General features: G+C 37.8%; 1 long non-coding RNA gene across 1 annotated transcript in view; it reads left to right on the top strand.

The window, feature by feature from the left end:
- Positions 1–21,841, top strand: part of LOC109552471 (uncharacterized) — a 116,733-nt gene that overhangs the window by 29,521 nt on the left and 65,371 nt on the right. The window contains exons 2-3 of the long non-coding RNA XR_002179282.2: positions 175–304; positions 16,912–16,984. This is a non-coding gene — a long non-coding RNA (uncharacterized lncRNA). The remainder of the gene's footprint in view (positions 1–174; positions 305–16,911; positions 16,985–21,841) is intronic.

The raw sequence follows: 21,841 nt of genomic DNA, 5'->3' as shown, positions 1-21,841 counted from the left end.
TCCATGGAAACTAGGAGAAGGTCGACTTCTGTTACTGTAGTCTCTTGGCTGAAGTTTTAAGCTTAGTCCTGTGCAATTATAAGATTTTTTTGAACAAGATAAATTTAATAACTTGTTATTGTGACAAACTCTAAGCTCCTTTTGAAAAAAGTAAATACTGCCATGTTCTTGTAGGTTTTCAAGAGTGATCCTGGGCAACAGTTATCACACTGCTGAAGTTTTCTTCAAAGGTGGGATCTGAAAGCAAGTCTGTAGAAATCTCAGGCTTTAGAGCATTCTTGAAGTTCATGATATAATCTAAAAGGTAATATTAAAACTCTACTACATTTAATTTTTTATTCTACAAGCATCATAGTCTTGATTTAACCTTAAAAGATCTCAAATATTTATCTATAACTTATAACAGTATGGAGTTCCATGAGGTAACAATTCATACACATAGAGATATAAGTGAATGTGTATATAAAAAGCTACCTGGGCATTATAATTAGAATAGTTCCTTCTCCCTCAAAATGTGCATATTTCCTTTAGGCGTCATCAACTGATAACCTTATGCCAAATCCATAGCATAGTTTAGCTATTTTGATTATGTACTATCCATTCTATCTTCACTTTGAAAGTTATTCCTTAGTCTCAACACTCGTCAGATATCCCTCTGCCCCAAGGAGGTCAGTCTGCTCATGAGTCTCCCAAATGCCTTTATGAAAGCCCCAAAATGTTTTGAAATGAAACAAATTTCTGGACAAATAACTAAGTGACCGTCTCTGGTAAACTATAATATTTGGTATTTATTCAATGACCACTTCCTCCATTTTTAGTGACATAAGCACAGTCCTAGTTTTATGGTACCCAAGGCTGCTTCATTGCTTGGCTAACTTATACATTCAGAATAAAAAAAGATATAGGGCTTCCCTGGTGGCGCAGTGGTTGAGAGTCCACCTGCCGATGCAGGGGACACGGGTTTGTGCCCCGGTCCGGGAAGATCCCACATGCCGCAGAGCGGCTGAGCCCGTGAGCCATGGCTGCTGAGCCTGCGCGTCTGGAGCCTGTGCTCCGCAACGGGAGAGGCCACAACAGTGAGAGGCCCGCGTACCACAAAAAAAAAAAAGAAAAAAAAATACAAAGATTGTGTTTCTAAACTAAGATGCCATCAGTAAAACATATTTTTGAGCCATTAGTCTTGTATAAAAAATTTTAATCTCTACTCAATCCAAATCTACCTCTGTTAACTACTTCTACATGGAAGAAGACTTGTTCATATTTTACAGTAAGAGAAATGTAAACCAAGGAAACTTTCTGGAAATATAAACTTGACCTATGTTTTATTTTTATTTACTTTTTTTAGTTATTTCTGAGATATATATTTTAAAGTAATAACTAGAACTATGACTTATAACATTATACCAAAACATAGAAGATTTTTAGAAATTTCATGTAATGTCTGAAACATTTATATTAACATATTTCCATACAAATAACCCAAAGAAAGTTTAGTATTAGTTGTTTTCTATTAGTTTTTTTTATACTGCAGGCTCTTATTAGTCATCAATTTTATACACATTAGTGTATACATGTTAATCCCAATCGCCCAATTCACCACACCAACATCCCCACCCCACCGCGATTTTCCCCCCTTAGTGTACATACGTTTGTTCTCTACATCTGTGTCTCAAGTTTTGCCCTGCAAACCGATTCATCGTACCATTTGTATAGGTTCCACATACATGCGTTAATACACAATATTTGTTTTTCTCTTTCTGACTTACTTCACTCTGTATGACAGTCTCTAGATCCATCCACGTCTCTACAAATGACTCAATTTCATTCCTTTTTATGGCTGAGTAATAATTCCATTGTATATATGTACCACAACCTCTTTATCCATTCATCTGTCGATGGGCATTTAGGTTGCTTCCATGACCTGGCTATTGTAAATAGTGCTGCAGTGAACATTGAGGTGCATGTCTCTTTTTGAATTATGGTTTTCTCTGGGTATATGCCCAGTAATGGGATTGCTGGATCGTATGGTAATTCTATTTTTAGTTTTTAAGGAACCTCCATACTGTTCTCCATACTGGCTGTATCCATTTACATTCCCACCAACAGTGCAAGAGGGTACCCTTTTCTCCACACCCTCTCCAGCATTTGTTGTTTGTAGATTTTCTGATGATGCCCATTCTAACTATTGTGCGGTGATACCTCATTGTAGTTTTGATTTGCATTTCTCTAATAATTAGTGATGTTGAGCAGCTTGTCATGTGCTTCTTGGCCGTCTGTATGTCTTCTAAGGAGAAATGTCTATTTAGGTCTTCTGCCCATTTTTGGATTGGGTTATTTGTTTCTTTAATATTGAGCTGCATGAGCTGTTTGTATATTTTGGAGATTAATCCTTTGTCTGTTGATTCGTTCGCAAATATTTTCTCCCATTCTGAGGGTTGTCTTTTTCATCTTGTTTATAGTTTCTTTTGCTGTGCAAAAGCTTTGAAGTTTCATTAGGTCCCATCTGTTTATTTTTGTTTTTATTTCCATTACTCTAGGAGGTGGATCAAAAAAGATCTTGCTGTGATTTATGTCAAAGAGTGTACTTCCTATGTTTGCCTCAGAGTTTTATAGTGTCCGGTCTTACACTTAGGTCTTGAATCCATTTTGAGTTTATTTTTGTGTATGGTGTTAGGGAGTGTTCTAATTTCATTCTTTTACATGTACCTGTCCAGTTTTCCCAGCACCACTTATTGAAGAGCTGTCTTTTCTCCATTGTATATCTTTGCCTCCTTTGTCATAGATTAGTTGACCATAGGTGCATGGGTTTATCTCTGGGCTTTCTATCTTGTTCCATTGATCTATATTTCTGTTTTTGTGCCAGTACCATATTGTCTTGATTACTGTAGCTTTGTAGTATAATCTGAAGACAGGGAGTGTGATTCCTCTAGCTCCGTTTTTTTTTCCCTCAAGTTTGCTTTGGCTATTTGGGGTCTTTTGTGTCTCTATACAAATTTTAAGATGATTTGTTCTAGTTCCGTAAAAAATGCCATTGGTGATTTGATAGGGATTGTGTTGAATCTGTAGCTTGCTTTGGGTAGTAGAGTCATTTTCACAATATTGATTCTTCCAGTCCAAGAACATGGTATATCTCTCCATCTGTTGGTATCATCTTTAATTTCTTTCATCAATATCTTATAGTTTTCTGCATACAGGTCTTTTGTCTCCCTAGGTAGGTTTACTCCTAGGTATTTTATTCTTTTTGTTGCAGTGGTAAATGGGAGTGTTTCCTTAATTTCTCTTTCAGATTTTTCATCATTAGTGTATAGGAATGCAAGAGATTTCTGTGCATTAATTTTGTATCATGCAACTTTACCAAATTCATTGATTAGCTCTAGTAGTTTTCTGGTGGCATATTTAGGATTCTCTATGTATAGTATCATGTCATCAGCAAACAGTGACAGTTTTACTTCTTCTTTTCCAATTTGTATTCCTTTTATTTCTTTTTCTTCTCTGATTGCCATGGCTAGGACTTCCAAATATATGTTGAATAATAGTGGTAAGACTGGACAACCTTGTCTTGTTCCTGATCTTAGAGGAAATGGTTTTAGTTTTTCACCATTGAGAATGATGTTTACTGTGGGTTTGTTGTATATGGCCATTATTATGTTGAGGTAAGTTCCCTCTTTGCCCACTTTCTGGAGAGTTTTTATCATAAATGGGTGTTGAATTTTGTGAAAAGTTTTTTCTGCATCTATTGAGATGATCATATGGTTTTTATAATTCAATTTGTTAATATGATGTATCACATTGATTGATTTGTGTATATTGAAGAATCCTTGCATCCCTGGGATAAATCCCACTTGATCATGGTGTATGATCCTTTTAATGTGTTGCTGGATTCTGTTTACTAGTATTTTGTTGTGGATTTTTGCATCTGTGTTCATCAGTGATATTGGTCTGTAATTTTCTTCTTTTGCAGTATGTTTGTCTGGTTTTGGTATCAGGGTGATGGTGGCCTCATAGAATGAGTTTGGGAGTGTTCCTTTCTTTGCAATTTTTTGGAAGAGTCTGAGAAGGATGGGTGTTTGCTCTTCTCTAAACGTTTGATAGAATTCACCTGTGAAGCCATCTGGTCCTGGCCTTTTGTTTGTTGGAAGATTTTTAATCACAGTTTCAATTTCATTACTTGTGATTGGTCTGTTCATATTTTCTATTTCTTCCTGGTTCAGTCTTGGAAGGTTATACCTTTCTAAGAATTTGTCCATTTCTTCCAGGTTGTCCAGTTTATTTGCATAGAGTTGCTTGTAGTAGTCTCTTAGGATGCTCTGTATTTCTTCAGTGTCTGTGGTAACTTCTCCTTTTTCATTTCTAATTTTATTGATTTGAGTCCTCTTTTTCTTGATGAGTCTGGCTAATGGTTTCTCAATTTTGTTTGTCTTCTCCAAGAACCAGCTTTTAGTTTTATTGATCTTTGCTATTGTTTTCTTTGTTTCTATTTCATTTATTTCTTCTCTGATCTTTATGATTTCTTTCCTTCTGCTAACTTTGGGTTTTGTTTGTTCTTCTTTCTCTATTTCCTTTAGGTGTAAGGTTAGATTGTTTACTTCAGATTTTTCATGTTTCTTGTGGTAGGCTTGTATAGCTATAAACTTCCCTCTTAGAACTGCTTTTGCTGCATCCTATAGGTTTTGGATTGTCGTGTTTTCATTGTCATTTGTCTCTAGGTATTTTTTGATTTTCTCTTTGATTTCTTCAGTGATCTCTTGGTTATTTAGAAACATATTGTTTAGCCTCCATGTGTTTGTGTTTTTATGGTTTTTTCGCTGTAATTCATTTCTAATCTCATAGCATTTTGGTCAGAAAAGATGCTTGATATGATTTCAATTTTCTTAAATTTACTGAGGCTTGATTTGTGACCCAAGATGTGATCTATCCTGGAGAATGTTCCGTGCGCACTTGAGAAAAATGTTTAATCTGCTCTTTTTGGGTGGAATGTCCTATAAATATCAATTAAATCTATCTGGCTTCTGTTTACTTGTTTATTTTCATTTTGGATGATCTGTCCATTGGTGTAAGTGAGGTGTTAAAAGTCCCCCACTATTATTGTGTTACTGTCGAGTTCCTTTTATAGCTGTTAGCAGTTGCCTTATGTATTGAGGTGCTCCTATGTTGGGTGCATATATATTTACAATTGTTATATCTTCTTCTTGGATTGATCCCTTGATCATTATGTTGTGTCCTTCCTTGTCTCTTTTTTTTTTTTTTGAGTTTTCTTTTTTTTTTTTAACATCTTTATTGGGGTATAATTGCTTTACAATGGTGTGTTAGTTTCCTTCCTTGTCTCTTGTAACATTATTTATTTTAAAGTCTATTTTATGTGATACAAGTATAGCTACTCCAGCTTTCTTTTGATTTCCATTTACATGGAATATCTTTTTCCATCCCCTCACTTTCAGTCTGTATGTGTCCCTAGGTCTGAAGTGGGTCTCTTGTAGACAGCATACATATGGGTCTTGTTTTTGTATCCATTCAGCAAGCCTGTGTGTTTTGGTTGGAGCATTTAATCCATTCTTGTTTAAGGTAATTATCAATATGTATGTTCCTATTATCATTTTCTTAATTGTTTTGTGTTTGTTTTTGTAGGTCATTTTCTCCTCTTGTGTTTCCCACTTAGAGAAGTTCCTTTAGCATTTGTTGTAAAGCTGGTTTGGTGGTGCTGACTTCTCTTAGCTTTTGCTTGTCTGTAAAGCTTTTGATTTCTCCATCGAATTTGAATGCGATCCTTGCTGGGTAGAGTAATCTTAGTTGTAGGTTTTTCCCTTCTTTCATCACTTTAAGTATATCATGCCACCTGCTTCTGGCTTGTCGAGTATCTGCTGAGAAATCAGCTGTTAACGTTATGGGAGTTCCCTTGTATGTTATTTTTCGTTTTTCCCTTGCTGCTTTCAATAACTTTTCTTTGTCTTTAATTTTTGTCAGTTTGATTACTATGTGTCTCAGCGTGTTTCTCCTTGGGTTTATCCTGTATGGGACTCGCTGTGCTTCCTGGACTTGGATGGCTATTTCCTTTCCCATGATAGGGAAGTTTTCGACTATAATCTCTTCAAATATTTTCTCTGCTCCTTTCTCTCTCTCTTCTCCTTCTGGGACCTCTATAATGTGAATGTTGTTGTGTTTAATGTTGTCCCAGAGGTCTCTTAGGCTGTCTTTATTTCTTTTCATTATTATTTCTTTATTCTCTTTCACAGCAGTGAATTCCACCATTCTGTCTTCCAGGTCACTTATCCATTCTTCTGCCTAAGTTATTCTGCTATTGATTCCTTCTAGTGTAGTTTTCATTTCAGTTATTGTATTGTTCATCTCTGTTTGTTCTTTAAGTCTTCTAGGTCTTTATTAAACATTTCTTGCATCTTCTAGATCTTTGCCTCCATTCTTTTTCCGAGGTCCTGGATCATCTTCACTATCATTATTCTGAATTCTTTTTCTGGAAGGTTGCCTATCTCCACTTCATTTAGTTGTTTTTCTGGGGTTTTATCTTGTTCCTTTGTCTGGTACATAGCCCTCTGCCTTTTCATCTTGTCTGTCTTTCTGTGAATGTGGTTTTTGTTCCATAGGCTGCAGATTTGTAGTTCTTCTTGCTTGCTGTCTAAGAGGCTTAATGGGAGGGACTGGTGGTGGCTAGAGCTGTGTGTTTCTCTGGGGGGCAGAGCTCAGTAAAACTTTAATCCACTTGACTGTTGATGGGTGGGGCTGGGCTCCCTCCCTGTTGGTTGTTTGGCCTGGGGCAACCCAACACTGGAGCCTACCTGGCCTCTTTGTTGGGGCTAATGACAGACACTGGAAGGGCTCATGCCAAGGAGTACTTCCCAGAACTTCTGCTGCCAGTGTCCTTGTCCCCAGGGTGAGCCACAGACCCCCGCCACCCGCCTCTGCAGGAGACCCTCCAACACTAGCAGGTAGGTCTGTTTCAGTCTCCCCTGAAGTCACTGCTCCTGTGTCCCTATGCGCACACTACTTTTTGTGTGCCCTCCAAGAGTGGAGTCTGTTTCCCCCAGTCCTGTCAGAGTCCTGCAATCAGTTCCCACTAGGCTTCAAAGTCTGATTCTCTAGGAATTCCTCCTCCCCTAGCCAGACCCCCAAGTTGGGAAGCCTGACGTGGGGCTCAGAACCTTCACTCCAGTGCATGGACTTCTGTGGTATAAGTTTTCTCCAGTCTGTGAGTCACCCACCCACTAGTTATGGGATTTGATTTTACTGTGATTGCACCCCTCCTACCATCTCATTGTGGCTTCTCCTTTGTCTTTGGATGTGGGGTATCTTTTTTGGTGAGTTCCAGTGTGTTCCTGTCGATGATTGTAGAGCAGCTAGTTGTGATTCTGCTGTTCTCACAAGAGGGAATGAAAGCACGTCCTTCTACTCTGCCATCTTGGTTCCTCTCTCTGTTTTTTTTTTAATTTTTATTGGAGTGTAGTTGATTTACAATGTTGTGTTAGCTTCAGGTGTACAGCAAAGTGAATCAGTTATACATATACATATATCCACTCTTTTTTAGATTCTATTCCCATATAGGTCATTACAGAGAATTGAGTAGAGGTCCCTGTTCTGTACAGTAGGTCCTTGTTAGTTATCTATTTTATATATAGTAGTGTGTATATGTTCATCCCAATCTCCCAGTTTATCTCTCCCCGCCCCTTTCCCCACTGGTAACCATAGGCTTGTTTTCTACATCTGTGACTCTATTTCTGTTTCGCAAATAAGTGCATTTGTGCCGTCCTTTTAGATTTCACGTATAAGCAATATCCTATGATATTTGTCTTTCTCTGTCTCACTTACTTCCCTCAGTATGACAGTCTCTAGGTCCATCTATGTACAACCCTCAGAATGGGAGAAGATACTTGCAAACGAAGCAACTGACAAGGGATTGACGTATCTTTTATTTTTTTTATTTTTTAATGTTTTTATTTTATTTTATTTATTTTATTTTTTCCTACGTTGGGTCTTCATTGCTGCCCGCGGGCTTTCTCTAGTTGCGAGTGGGGGCTACTCTTTGTAGCGGTGCATGTGTTTCTCATTGTGGTGGCTTCTCTTGTTGTGGAGCATGGGTTCTAGGCACACGGGCTTAAGTAGTTATGGCACATGGGCTCAGTAGTTGCGGCTTGCAGGCTCTAGAGCGCAGACTCATTAGTTGTGGCACACAGACCTAGTTGCTCCACAGCATGTGGGATCTTCCTAGGCCAGGGATCAAACCTGTGTCCCCTGCATTGGCAGGCAGATTCTTAACCACTGCACCACCAGGGAAGTCCTGACATATCTTTTAAAATGGACAATGTTCAAGAGGTGGCTGGGCATTAGTGATGAATTGATCTCACATGACTGATTTCTTATTCCCTTTGATTGAAATTTAAACTTAAATGCTACAGTGTAGCCGCACCCTTCCTTACCAGCCCTTCTCAGGAAGGCTCCATTTTATTTTGCTAGCAGTGCTAATTGCTCCCTATTACTGTGCCATTATGCTCCCCTTCCAAAATAAATAATATTTATGAAACATTGGAACAATAAATAACCTGTGAGTTTATTGTGTTTATTAAACACTGAGGCTTCCTTTCCAAATTGCATGGCTCAGCTCTGACTACTATTCAAGTAGAGCCATCATGCTTTCCAAACTGCCCTGCCAACTTGTCTTTGCATACAAATTTTTTTCTTTGAGACTTGGAGAATAGCAATTAGGCAATTCCAGGTGGTGTGGTTACCAGAAGATAATCACATTTTAGAACCATCAGATGCTTCACACACACTGAGACTTCGTAACTCTCAGGGGTATGATTATCTCATCCCTGCTCTCCTTCATGCCATGTCAGTATCCCCTTCTGTTTTCACAACACTAACTTACAGATTCTTCAATCCCTTCCTCCCAATTATGTCCTTACAACCATTTAATCATAATAAGAACAGTGTCAGAGAAAAACAACCATCACAAAAACCAACACAACACTGTACTAAGCCAACATTCTTAGGTTTTTTTCAACATTTAATTGCAGTATGTGTCATATTTTTCCAGTAATTCATTGTTTTTGGAAAACAGTGAAATTTGTAGACATCCAGAATCTAGAGGGATCAGATTTTGACATCCAGCTTTAGCCATATCTCATTTTTTCTCCATACTCACAACTCACCCTATTCCATACTTCCCCTAACATTTAGCACAGAGCATGGGCTAAAGTAGGTACACATTAATTGCTTTGTCTTGCAAGTGTTTCCAGTCACTTAATGTAACACAGCAATGCTTAAAATAGTAACTCTAAGCCTAAATGTCAATTATGTTCAGAAATATTTTCAAATGAGTCTCCATTTTATAACTGTGTTTCCTAAACTATATTCCATTATACCATAATGTGCCATAAAATGTTAATAGATAGACTGTACAAAATAAAGCTCCATGGTTACTCAAGTTTTAAAATCTCTGGATTAAATGAATTCCATTAAACTGTTAAAGGTTCTGAGACATTCTACAGTCCTGCATTTGGGACTTCCAAGAGTGATTTTTTTTTTTTCTATGAAGGGTTTCTAAAATGTGTTTAGCTACAGAATCCTTTTTAATTTACATGTGCATTATAGGAATAGGCCTAAATTATTGTAAAACCCAATGAAATTTAATAGCTGAAATAAAATTGCTTAGTTTAGAGATTTATAGCCTGAGGTCCATACATTGGCTTCAGGGGATCAATGTTAGTATCTGTATTTTTCTGGGCTGAAACTTAAACTATTGTTTTTTTGTGTTTGTACTCCTATAGGATATATAACACAGATTAGTAAGAAATTAACTTCAGCTGGATGAGGGACATCTGGGAAGGCCTAATTGGAGAAGGTGTCATTTATGTTTGGCTTTGAGGATTTCAGAAGTCAGAGATGATAAGGAAAGAACATTACAGTAAAGGTAGACAACTTAAGTGTATCAGAACAGTAAAATGCTGGGTATATTTGGAATATAGTGAGAGATCCCATTAAGTTTGAGGTTAGGTTGCACGTTGGCGCTTAGGATGCATGAGTGGTATAATGGGAAATAATGTTGAAAAACCACATTGGATCAGATTAAGAAGTCTTTGAATCCTATAAACAAGATTTTGGATTTTGATATTTCCATTTACTCATCTATAACCTTCAGTGGTCTCCCATTTTCTATATAATTTCCCATTTTAGAAAGTAATCTGGTAGTGATATGATAGATTAGGGGAAGAAGAAAATGATGACAGAACTATAAATTCAATGAACCCAGAAGTTTAGGTGTAACGTGTTGAGGGCCCTAAATTTGGTAGTGGCAGTAAAACCAGAAAAGAATGGCTTTAGCTTTTTTAATGGCAAGTATAATTGACTATTGAGGATCCAGTACCATTAACTTTCCCTATCTTAACACACACTATCTAGACTTGTGCTGTGTAATATGTGACAATGTATATTTAAATTTAATTACAATTAAGAAAAATTAGAAATTCAGTTCCTCAGAACTAGTCATATTTCAGGTGCTCAAATATCTTCATGTTAACCATATTGGACAGTACAGATAGAAACCATTTCTATATCTGGAGACTGTTCTATCAGAAAACTCCAATCTAGTCTATAAAACCTATGCAGAAATGTAGCAGCCTGAAATGGGTGATTTTTGGATAGCATAATTTCTGCCAATATTGGCCCTCATTGAATTCTGAAGCAGGAAAACCTGGTATTTAGTATCTCCAGCCACGCTTTCTGCCAAGTCAGTGCTTGCTTTCTCACTCCTGCTCTCATGCTACATGTCCCTTTCCTCTGTGTTCCCACAGCACTCTGTGCTCATCTCTTGGAGCACTTATGACACAGCTGAAACATTGATTTACTTGTCCTTCTCCTCCATGGTATTTTATCCCCAGCATCTAGCACAGTGGGTGACACAAAACTTACAGAGGAGTTGCTCCATGAATTTCTGTGGATGAATGAATGAGATCTCAAAGCAGCATCATAATACATCATTAACAGGGGCATGGCATAAGATATTTTTAATTAGGGTGGTCTGTTAATTCTGCTTCTTAACATATTTCATGAACAACTTCTTATACCTAAGTTTTGTTTGCTATAAGTACCTTCAGAATTGGGTTTGAGGGCTTCCCTGGTGGCTCAGTGGTTAAGAATCCGCCTGCCAATGCAGGGGACATGGGTTCAAGCCCTGGTCTGGGAAGATCCCACATGCCAAGGAGCAACGAAGCCCATGCACCACAACTGCTGATCCTGCATGCCACAACTACTGAAGCCTGTGTGCCTAGAGCCCATGCTCTGCAACAAGGGAAGCCACTGCAATGAGAAGCCCACGTACTGCAAGGAAGAGTAGCCCCCGCTCGCCGCAACTAGAGAAAGCCCGCGCACAGCAATGAAGACCCAACGCAGCCAAAAATAAATAAATTTTTAAAAAAAAGAATTGGGTTTGAGTGGAGCGGCAGTGTGGAGTAGGTATAGTGTCCCTCCATAGGAAGGAGTTTACAGTCATAACCATTTAGAGATGAAGCTTTCCTGGAAGTCTGACAGACACGTACGGAAGCAGGAAAGTACAACTGATTTAGCATCTGGAAAGGCATGATCCATTCTTTTCCTACAGGCTATGAAGATGTATCAGATTCAATTTACTAGATGGGACAGAAGCAGGGCTTGCAAGGCAATGCATTGTAGCTAAGCATCCATATGGCTTTGTATTAATTAATTTCCTAGGATTATCATTTTGATTCTCCTTATAATGAAATAACAAATGTATAGAGATCAACTGAGTTGGCAAATAAAGAGATCACAAGCTTGGTTCCATAAAAGTGGAACTGGCTGACAAATGGAGAGGCTTGGGCACCTGGGATTACAGGTTAAACAGCAGAGCAAGTATGTGGACAAGATCGCTGTTTTTGGTAATTAAAGCGGGCCTGGTTAGTACTGGGCGGAACAAAGATGCCCTGCTTAGTTCTTTCATGTTTGCCTGAAACATAAAAGCTCTCAACTTTTTTTTCTCCCTGTAATCTGGTAGGCTAGCAATGCTTTCCCTGACAAATGAGGCTGTGTCTCTAGGTAAGCCTGAGTGTGGCTTCAGAATCTGATAGAATAATGGTTCTCCTCTTTGCTGGTCTGTTTCCTGAAATGCTTCCTCATTTTAAATCTCCAATTCTTGCATTTCTGTACCCCCTGTGAGAGCTCTATTCTCACTGTTGTCAGCAGAAGCAGTTGCTCAGTGTGGTGCAGCGAGCCTGATGGATGGCTTTAATTCACTGGTCCCAGACTGCCTTTATGATTGCTCAGGTCCTGGAGAGAGCTGGCCACTCAAGGCAGCAATCACTGCCTCTGTGTTTCAACATCTGCCTCAACAGCCAGAGGGCATGGAGATTGGAGCCATGGAGGAGGAATAGAAACAGATATTTCTCGTGATTTCTGCAGCGCTGGGGGATGGCAGAGTGGGAGAGAAGGTCTTAGCGTTATATCGTAACTGACCACAATCTCCCATTTGACATCATTTCAAGATCAGGATGAAACAGGGGTGGTCCCCTTGTCATGAAGTGACATCAGACAGAAAACACAGACAACTCTTCTCCAAATTTAAGTTTAGGAGAATGTTTAATTTGGATATATAGAGTAGGATATCTCCTTGAAAGAAAGGTCTCTGTCAGTTATAATTTCTTTACTATCCTGAGTCTAGGTTAAATTCTCCTCATTTTTATTTCCTTTTATTAATTAATTTTACTTACTTGTGTTACATTATTTACTGCTATACACACCCTTATTGCTACTCACAAATATGCCAGGAAAATGACCAACTGGCTGTAACTGGGCCAACTGTATAATACTGGGCAGGACCCTTCTACTCACTTAGCTTGTGTTTGAAGTGACTGAATTAGTAAGAGTGACAACTTACTCTTTAGGATGAGTTTATCAAACTACCTCCTTGTTGTCTAATTGCATATTACAGTTTAGCTTAGTGACATTTGTTATTTAAGAAGAATGTGGAGATGAGAGCAATTCATGACTAAACCAGAGTAGTGTTTATCATAAATTGGATCATCATAACCAGGCTATGGAGAGCACTTCATAGTTTACAAAGAATGTTCTCATCTCTGATTTTCATTGATTCCTCATGAGAGCACTATGGGAAAGATTGGCCTCAGGATTAATATTATTCTCATTTTACAGTGTAAGACTTGTGATTAAAAAAGTAGATCCCAGGATTTGGAATCAGTGTTTCTACAATTTTAGTCCTTTTAGCATTTCCAGCAGTTACACTGTGCTTTCCTAAGGGACAAACTTATAAATGAGGCTATATTGGCACTAGGCAAAATCTGGACAAAGAGCAAATTGAAGAATTCAGAGAGCTATCTCAGGCTCTTTCTAGCAGACCTTGTCTGGCTCAAAGTGTTTGCTTCTTCCTTGTCAATTGCTGTGACTCATGGCTCTGCAGAACTGCAGGCTCAGCATTGCCCCAAACTCTGGAAACTCATCTGACCACAGGACAGAGGAGTTTCCATAGCTACAGGCAAACATTCTGGGACAATCATATTGCCCTTCTTGCTGTGCCAGCCTTGATCTCATGCCACACTTACAATAACTGGGCCTTGTTTCTGAAACAGCTACTCCCACCATTCTCCAGTTTTGTTTCAGAGCCTTATCTTCTTATTTTTAAGTTCCTGTTGTATAACCTGCCAAGCACTTCAAAGACCTCTAGTGGTCAACTCCTTTTGTGAATAAAGTTCTTTTGGGGAACGCAACTCTGCCCATTCATTTATGTATTGTCTATGACTGCTTTAATGCCACAAAAAGCACAATTGAGTAGTTTCAACAGAAACCATATGGCCTGGAAAGCCTAAAGTATTTACTGTCTGGCCAATTAGAGAAAATGTTTGCTGACCTTTGCCCTAGGACTGTGCTATGCTTTGCTCTTGCAGTTTACATTCTCTGGTACTTGAGTCTTATCTTAAGCCTAGCACAGTGGCTGGGATGCTGAAGCCCAAAAGAGATTTCCCTTATGTCTGTTTGTATGCTGGCTTGCCTGCTCTAGCCTACACATACCATCTATCCCTGGATTCCCGCTAACTGTATTTGGCCCTGCTCTAGGCAGGACCCCATCACCTTATGTTTGTTTCCCTCTTCCCATGCTCACTGCTTGCCTGGGACACCATTTACATTTTTAACTGCCATTTAAACGAGTTCTACTTGTGGAATTAGGCTTCCTCCCCTACTCTACATCTGTGTCTGTTCTATCCTCTCAGAGCCTACTATTCAGTGTCCTGCAAGTCTCAATGGATAGATCGGTTTCCAAGTCCTGTCTCCTTCTGGTATGCTCATTCCAAATGAAGTCAGCTATATTCAGATTTCTCTGGGTCACTCTTCCTACTCATTTCTGGGAGAGAGCAGGACAGATTGAAGTTAGTTTAGACAAATTTCTCTTAGAGCCGGTACACCAGTATCTCCAATATATATAGCTCCAATACGGCAGGTTCTTGGGACCATAGGAGACGTAGAATCACATGTGCCTTAAAAAAATCCAGTTAAATTGAGATCTAAAAACATAAGGACCATCATAGGTGCTAGGCATACATGTATTGCCTTTTGGCCTTTTCTCATGGATGAGTATTATTCTCCACCCTCTATCCTCCCCGTCCTTATTCCTGGTAATGGAACTTGATACTTACTGCACAGGATCACCAAAGCTCCTCACTGAAAACAAACAGAAGCACATAAGTTTATAATTCAAAGCATGATTTGAGTTTTACAAGTAGTTTTCTACAACCTCACGCATCTTCGTAATTGTGTGATGAAGCACATTTGTATCCTAGTAGAAATTCTAACAATGAGCTGATTGTATAAAGTTTCCATGGTAGACAATCTTGAATTCATCAGAAGTAAATAATGTTCCCGGTGCCCTTAAATCAATGGAGTTGATTTAAAAACAAGTGTGTTTGCCCCATCGTCCCATTAAAGATGACTATATAGGTGACCACCATCTCCCCAAATCTGACACCGTATTGATTTTCCCTCCTGTTGGCTGCACACGTGAATAGATGACATGTTTGCTCAGTGTGAAAAGTAAGTTTCACTAAGGTAACCATAGTTTCATTGTCTCTTTTGTGCATTTAATAACTTGGTGACCTGGTAAAGAGATTCAGATCACTGGCCTTTGTTCTTCTTATCACTGGGCTGTTATCTCAATCTAGCAGTATTTCTGAACACCTTTATTTTCAACACATTTAGAATTTAAAAAACACCCTCTCCCCCACATGTAACTTTTCTAGTTTGGTTTGGTAAGAAAAAAAATTGTAGCTCCATAAAGCAGAATAATATGTTATCTAAGTAAGAATGATATATTTTTTCTATTTCCCAGTTTTGTGGAAAATTTAGGCAAATCAAAAGTAGGCTAAAACATCACTTGTGAACCAGAATGTTTGGCACCTTTAAGATTGCTGAAGGTTTCTCTGAACTTAGAAATCATACTGAGGTGGACCAAGGCTTTGTAAAATCTTAAACAAAATCCCTGAATATTTGTATTAGGTACAGATCTTTCTGAACTACTTGGCATACATTTCTCCTTCCTATAGCAGATTTTGGGAATATTGAGCAAAGATCAAGGTTGGCTACTTATCAAACACTTCTATATAACTGTCTCTGAGTTGTAATGAAAACATAGAATTTGATTTGTGGGGTTGTGCCCACAGTGAGGTGTTTTCCTACAGGCCATTTAACATATGAAGAAGATTATTTTACAATCAGGCTTTTAGTTCTGATAAATATTGTGTTTGTTTGGAGATAGCTAGATGGAGAGACTTAGTAGCACACACTCAAGTCCTTTTCCTTTCTTGGATTGTAGATGTATTAGATGAGAAGGGATTTGGAGATTTTGCAGATGAGAGAACTGAGGCCCAGAGACAGAAAATCACTTGCCTAAGACAGTCATTTGGTAGACAGCCAAGAATTGAACCCAATTTAGTAGTTTTTCATTTGTACCATTTTACTTCCCTTCTTTTTTGTCCACTAGATTTTATTTTGATAAGGTGATATGACAAGTAAGAAATCTCTGAAGATTGTATACTCTATCTGAATATTTACCACAGGATGTGGGTGAAATTACCTCATTCTACAGACAGATATTTGCCAGAGCTCCTTCTATGGACTGGCTATTCTGGCCTTCCAATAACTTCTTTGATCTAGTTCAGAAAGTATTAAGCACTGGAATTCATACAAGTATTCTGAACCAAGATGCACTTTGTAAGTTCACCTTTGCTAGAATGCAAATCAGTACAAAATGGCTCACTTAATTTATGTTTCTGTCAACAGTGTGTTTCTCCTGATTACCTGCCCAGACTATGTGAGGAGATGGTTGAGATTCTGAGTAGTCTCTATTTGTGTTGAAGAGGCCACTGGTAATTGCATACGTGCCTCCCTCTATCAACAGTCTTACTTAGTACATCACCTAAGAGAAGGTCCAAGATTATGGTCTGTGAATTTCAAGCACAATCATTTTTCTGTTTTATTGGGTTGGCCAAAAAGTTCATTCGGGCTTTTACATAACATAGAAAACCCGAGCAAACTTTTTGGCCAACCCAATATTTGGAGAGAGGGCACCAGGAACATTTTGCTTTCTTTCTATTTTGTGTCTAAAATATGTATCTGCATGGAGCTGTACACTAATTTGTTTATTAAATATTTGCAGTAGGAATTACAGAAGTGGAAAGGAACATTTAGATGGCTGGTTTTCAAAAACATTTATTTCACCAGTAGCCCTTTTCTTACATACAGTGATAATGTGCAATATAGATTACTTGAAACATGGGTTGGGAATCTGGATTTCTGCCTACTTGCTCTCCTAATGTAAACATAATTTGTAAGTTTTACTGAGCTTTGAGATTTCTATGAAGAATGATTTTACAAATCTTTGTCTTATAGATTGGAGTACTAAGGAACAAACTGGTCTAAGGCCTACCAGGCGGTTAAGAGCACATTTGACACTGGGACCCAGGTATGAATTGATAACAGTTCAGAGCTCTTTATTCTACTTCTGAACAAGAGAGTGGGATGCCAGTGAATGAAAACTGAGATATCACATTTTGAATAATTGAGCAGCTCACAGTGCATAAATTAAAATGCTCATTGTTAAATTATTATGTAAAATTAAATAAATGCTGAGCCCATGACAATTATCACTTTCTACCATTATAAAAGCACATGATGAAACTTTTTTTTTAAGGAATTTTGCCTTTTTATCTTTTTAAATTTTATTTATTTATTTATGGCTGTGTTGGGTCTTTGTTTCTGTGTGAGGGCTTTCTCTAGTTGAGGCAAGTGGGGGCCACTCCTTATAATGGTACGCGGGCCTCTCACTATTGCGGCCTCTCTTGTTGAGGAGCGCAGGCTCAGTAATTGTGGCTCATGGGGCTAGTTGCTCCGCGGCATGTGGGATCTTCCCAGACCAGGGCTCGAACCCGTGTGCCCTGCATTGGCAGGCAGATTCCCAACCACTGCGCCACCAGGGAAGCCCATGATGAAACTTTAAATACTTGGTGTCAATGACTTATTATCTCCTAAAGGAAAAGATGTATGTAACAATACAGAAAGTGTCACAACACAGATTATAAACTACCAAAAGTAAAACTAAATTTTTTCCACATTTGAAAGATTATGGAAATAATTTCAATTTGCTTATATTCAGCCTCATAAAAATTTTACTTATAGACTGACTTTCTCCACATCACCAAAATGAGCAGTACAGATTCATTACCATCTTTAATTAATATGTACTTCTTTTAAAATTAATTTTGATTGGAGTATAGTCGCTTTACAATGTTGTGTTAGCTTCTACTGCACAGCAGAATGAATCAGCCATATATAAACATATATGCCCTCCCTTTTGGATTGCCCTCCCATTTAGGACACCACAGTACATTAAGTAGAGTTCCCTTGCTATACAGCATGTTCTCATCAGTTGTCTAATTTATACATAGTATCAATAATGCATATGTGTCAATCCCTATCTCCCAATTCCTCCCACCCCACCCCTTTCCCCCTTGGTATCTATACATTTGTTCTCTACCTCTGTGTCTCTATCTCTGCTTGGCAAATAAGATCATCTATACCATTTTTCTAGATTCCACATATATGCATTAATATACACTATTTGTTTTTCTCTTTTGACTTATTTCACTCTGTATGACACTCTCTAGGTCCATCCACATCTCTACAAATGACCCAATTTCGTTCCTTTTTATGGCTGAGTAGTATTCCATTGTATATATGTACCACATCTTCATCCATTCCTCTGTTGATGGACATTTAGATTGCTTCCATCTCCTGGCTATCGTAAATACTGCTGCTATGGACATTGGGGTACATGTATCATTCTGAATTATGATTTTCTCAGGGTATATGCCCAGTAGTGGGATTGCTGGGTCATATGGCAGTTCTATTTTTAGTTTTTTGAGGAACCTCCATACCGTTTTCCATAATGGCTGTATCAATTTATTTTCCCATCAACAGTGCAAGAGGGTTCCCTTTTCTCCACACCCTCTCCAGCATTTATTGTTGGTAGATTTTTTGATGATGACCAATCTGACCGGTGTGAGGTGATAACTCATTGTCGTTTTGATTTTTAGTTCTCTAATAATAAGTGATGTTGAGCATCTTTTCATATGTTTGTTGGCCATCATTATGTTTTCTTTGGAGGAATGTCTATTTAGGTCTTCCGCCCATTTTTTGATTGGGTTGTTTGTTTTTTTTGAGTGACCTGCATGAGCTGTTTGTATATTTTGGAGATTAATCCTTTGTCAGTTGCTTGGTTTGCAAATATTTTCTCCCATTCTGAGGGTTGTCTTTTTCATCTTGTTTATGGTTTCCTTTGCTGTACAAAAGCTTTTAAGTTTCATTAGGTCCCATTTGTTTATTTTTGTTTTTATTTCCATTACACTAGGAGGTTGAACAAAAAAGATCTTGCTGCAATTTGTCTCAGAGAGTGTTCTTCCTATGATTTACTCTAAGAGTTTTACAGTTTCTGACCTTACATTTACATCTTTAATCCATTTTGAGTTTATTTTTGTGTATGGTATTAGAGAGTGCTCTAATTTCATTCTTCTACATGTAGCCATCCAGTTTTGCCAGCACCACTTATTGAAGAGACTGTCTCTTATCCATTGTATATCCTTGCCTCCTTTGTCATAGATAAGGTGACCATAGGTGCGTGGATTTATCTCTGGGCTTTCTATCCTGTTCCATTGACATATATTTCTGTTTTTGTGCCAGTACCACATGTCTTGATTACTATAGCTTTGTAGTATAGTCTGAAGTCAGGGAGCCTGATTCCTCCAGCTCCGTTTTTCTTTCTCAAGATTGCTTTGGCTATTCACGGTCTTCTGTGTTCCATACAAATTGTGAAATTTTTTGTCCCAGTTCTGTGAAAAACGCCATTGGTAATTTGATAGGGACTGCATTGAATCTGTAGATTGCTTTGGATAGTATAGTCATTTTCACAGTATTGATTCTTCCAATCCAAGAACATGGTATATCTCTCCATCTGTTTGTGTTGTCTTTGATTCCTTTCATCAGTATCTTATAGTTTTCTGCATACAGGTCTTTTGTTTCCTTAGTTAGGTTTATTCCTAGGTATTTTATTCTTTTTGTTGCAGTGGTAAATGGGGTTGTTTCTTTAATTTCTCTCTGATCTTTCATTGTTAGTGGATAGGAATGCAAAAGACTTTTGTGTGTTATTTTTGTATCCTGCAACTTTACTAAAGTCATTGATTAGCTATAGTAGTTTTCTGGTGGCATCTTTAGGATTTTCTATGTATAGGATCCTGCCATCTGCAAACAGTGAGAGGTTTACTTCTTCTTTTCCGATTTGGATTCCTTTTATTTTGTTTTCTTCTGTGATTGTCATGACTAGGACTTCCAAGACTATGTTGAATAATAGTGGTGAGAGTGGACCCCTTGTCTTGTTCTTGATCTTAGAGGAAATGCTTTCAGTTTTTCGCCATTGAGAATAATGTTTGCTGTGGGTTTGTCATATATGGCCTTTATTATGTTGAGGTAGGTTCCCTCTGTGCCCACTTTCTGGAGAATTTTTATCATAAATGGGTGTTGAATTTTGTCGAAAGTTTTTCTGCATGTATTGAGATGATCGTATGGTTTTTCTCCTTCAGTTTGTTAATATGGTGTATCACATTGATTGAACTGCGTATATTGAAGAGTCCTTGCATCCCTAGGATAAATCCCACTTGATCATGGAGTATGATCCTTTTAATGTGCTGTTGGATTCTGTTTGCTAGTGTTTTGTTGAGGATTTTTGCATCAATGTTCGTCAGTGATATTGGCCTGTAGTTTTCTTTTTTTGTGGTATCTTCATCTGGTTTTTGTATCAGGATAATGGTGGCCTCATAGAATGAGTTTGGGAGTGTTCCTTCCTCTGCAGTTTTTGGAAGAATTTGAGAAAGATAGGTATCTTCTCTAAATGTTTGATAGAATTCACCTGTGAAGCTATCTGGTCCTGGGCTTTTGTTTGTTGGAAGATTTTTAATCAATTTCAGTGCTTGTGATTGGTCTGTTTATATTTTCTATTTCTTCCTAGTTCAGTCTCAGAGGGTTGTGCTTTTCTAAGAATTTGTCCATTTCTTCCAGGTTGTCCATTTTATTGGCATACAGTTTCTTGTAGTAATCTCTCATGATCCTTTGTATTTCTGCAGTGTCAGTTGTTACTTCTCCTTTTCCACTTCTAATTCTATTGATTTGAGTCTTCTCCCTTTTTTTCTTGATGAGTCTGGCTAATGGTTTGTCAATTTTGTTTATCTTCTCAAAGAACCAGCTTTTAGTTTTATTGATCTTTGCTATTGTTTCCTTCATTTCTTTTTCATTTATTTCTGATCTGATCTTTATGATTTCTTTCCTTCTGCTAACTTTGGGGTTTTTTGTTCTTCTTTTTCTAATTGCTTTAGGTATAAGGTTAGGTTGCTTATTTGAGATTTTTCTTGTTTCTTGAGGTAGGATTGTATTGTTATAAATTTCCCTCTTAGAACTACTTTTGCTACATCTCATAGGTTTTGGCTCATCGTATGTTCATTGTCATTTGATTCTAGGTATTTTTTTATTTCCTCTTTGATTTCTTCAGTGATATCTTGCTTATTTAGTAGTGTATTGTTTAGCCTCCATGTGTTTGTATTTTTTACAGATTTTGTCCTGTAATTGATATCTAATCTCATAACGTTGTGGTCAGAAAAGATGCTGGATACAATTTCAAATTTCTTAAATTTACCAAGGGTTGTTTTGTGACCCAAGATATAATCTATCCTGGAGAATGTTCCATGAGCACTTGAGAAGAAAGTGCATTCTCTTGTTTTTGGGTGGAATGTCCTGTAAATATCAATTAAGTCCATCTTGTTTAATGTATCATTTAAAGCCTGTGTTTCCTTATTTATTTTCATTTTGGATGATCTGTCCATTGGTGAAAGTTTGGTGTTAAAGCCCCCTACTATGATTATGTTACTGTCGTTTTCCCTTTTTATGGTTGTTAGCATTTGCCTTATATATTGACGTGCTCCTATGTTGGGTGCATAAATATTTACAATTGTTATATCTTCTTCTTGGATTGATCCCTTGATCATTATGTAGTGTCCTTCTTTGTCTCTTATAATAGTCTTTATTTTATAGTCTGTCTTGTCTGATGTGAGTGTTGCTACTTCAGCTTCCCTTTGATTCCTATTTGCATGTAGTATCTTTTTCCATCCCTTCACTTTCAGTCTGTATGTGTCCCTAGGTCTGAAGTGGGTCTCTTTTAGACAGCATATATATGGGTCTTGTTGTTGTATCCATTCAGGCAGTCTGTGTCTTTTGGTTG

This window comes from Tursiops truncatus, chromosome X (assembly GCF_011762595.2).
Source record: "Tursiops truncatus isolate mTurTru1 chromosome X, mTurTru1.mat.Y, whole genome shotgun sequence".
Lineage (NCBI taxonomy): Eukaryota > Metazoa > Chordata > Mammalia > Artiodactyla > Delphinidae > Tursiops > Tursiops truncatus.
The sequence above is the reverse complement of the archived record's forward strand: the minus strand, read 5'-3'. Positions and strand labels throughout refer to the sequence as shown.